The 1,429-nt window shown below is 45.3% G+C and overlaps 1 protein-coding gene across 1 annotated transcript in view; it reads right to left on the minus strand.

The window, feature by feature from the left end:
- The window catches only part of LURAP1 (leucine rich adaptor protein 1), a 6,575-nt gene extending 5,999 nt beyond the window's left edge, over window positions 1-576 (minus strand). The window contains exon 1 of the mRNA XM_006757981.2: window positions 566-576. The gene's annotated coding sequence lies outside the window, so the exon portion shown is untranslated. The remainder of the gene's footprint in view (window positions 1-565) is intronic.
- Window positions 577-1,429: the final 853 nt, after the last annotated feature.

The following is a 1,429-nucleotide window of genomic DNA, read 5'->3' on the forward strand; positions in this document are numbered from 1 at the left end:
TTCTAGATTTGTAACTGAAGGAGCATTGTAAGAACTCAGCGCCTTCTCCCTACCCCGTCCCCCGCAGGAATCCAGCCAAGTACACAGCAGGCGCCCAATAAATGTTTGCTGAATGAAGGCTAAGCATGCTCAGTCATGGATGTGGGAGTTTAAGGAACAGTGATAATGTAACCCGACAACCAGTGGGTCCCGGCTGCCTGTCACTACTTGAGCCAATTAAGCAGAGACAGGGTTGAATCATATGTTTATTCCAATAATGGCGGCAGCATGGGAGAGCAGCAGGTCTTCCACAAAAAGCTGCTCTGCCCCTCCCCACAAGCCAGCCGCTTATGTTGGGAAGAGGGACGAAGATTACATGGGGAAGTAAGAATTACAGGCATGGGAAAGTAGGCAATGTGGGCTGGGCAGGACTCCATTGTTTGAAGGGTGGGCACCTCCGGGCGCCTCCAGGACTAGATTGTTTAATCTTTCCATAATGATAGGTAGTTCTGGGAAAAGGAGGATAGACTGCATTCCAATGTTGGCTCCCGTGTCCCTGGGTGTACAACTCCCAGCCAGGTTGGACTGTGTTTTCTCTAATCAGAACAATCATGGTTAACAGCATGATTAATATTTCTTATCATTATAGCTAATCTCCACTATTCCATTTCTGCCCCTAATAGTTGCAGAGAGTTGCAGAGGGCTAGAGAAGAGCTGGGTCTAAAATAGTGGTTAGAATTTAGCTAGCCACTGACACCGCCTGTGTAGCCACCGCATTTAGACTAAAGCTGTGGTCGGCAAACTGCGGCTCTTCGGCCCCTTGAGTGTGGCTCTTCCTAAGCCTTAGGAGTACCCTAATTAAGTTAATAACAATGTACCTACCTATATAGTTTATGTTTAAAAATTTGGCTCTCAAAAGAAATTTCAATCGTTGTACTGTTGATATTTGGCTCCGTTGACTAATGAGTTTGCCGACCACTGGCCTAAGGGAGTGGAAAGTGAAGTTTGTCTGGCTAATGAGGAGAAAAGTTTAACGCCAAAGAGGTCCACCTCGGCCAAATCATGCTTGATCTTGTGAACTGATACTTCTTGTGTTTGACCATGCATGTGAATTACTGTATCTTTGAATCTTGTCAAAATGCAGATTATGATTCTGTAAATCCAGGGCAGGGCCTGAGGTTCTCCAGGGATCCCACTTTGAATAACAAGGTTATAGAAGATAATTCTAAGGTGCTTGGATTTTATTCTACAGGCAATGAGGAGCCATGAAAAACTTACGCTTTGGCTTGATTTTTTAATTTTTATGTTGTTGTTGTTGATTTCAGAGAGGAATTGAGAGGGAGAGAGAGCGATAGAAACATCAATGATGAGAGAGAATCATTGATCGGCAGCCTCCTGCATGCTGCCTACTGGGGATTGAACCTGAAACTTGGGCATCACTCCCCACCCC

The sequence above is a fragment of the Myotis davidii genome, unplaced genomic scaffold (genome assembly GCF_000327345.1).
Source record: "Myotis davidii unplaced genomic scaffold, ASM32734v1 scaffold1815, whole genome shotgun sequence".
NCBI lineage: Eukaryota > Metazoa > Chordata > Mammalia > Chiroptera > Vespertilionidae > Myotis > Myotis davidii.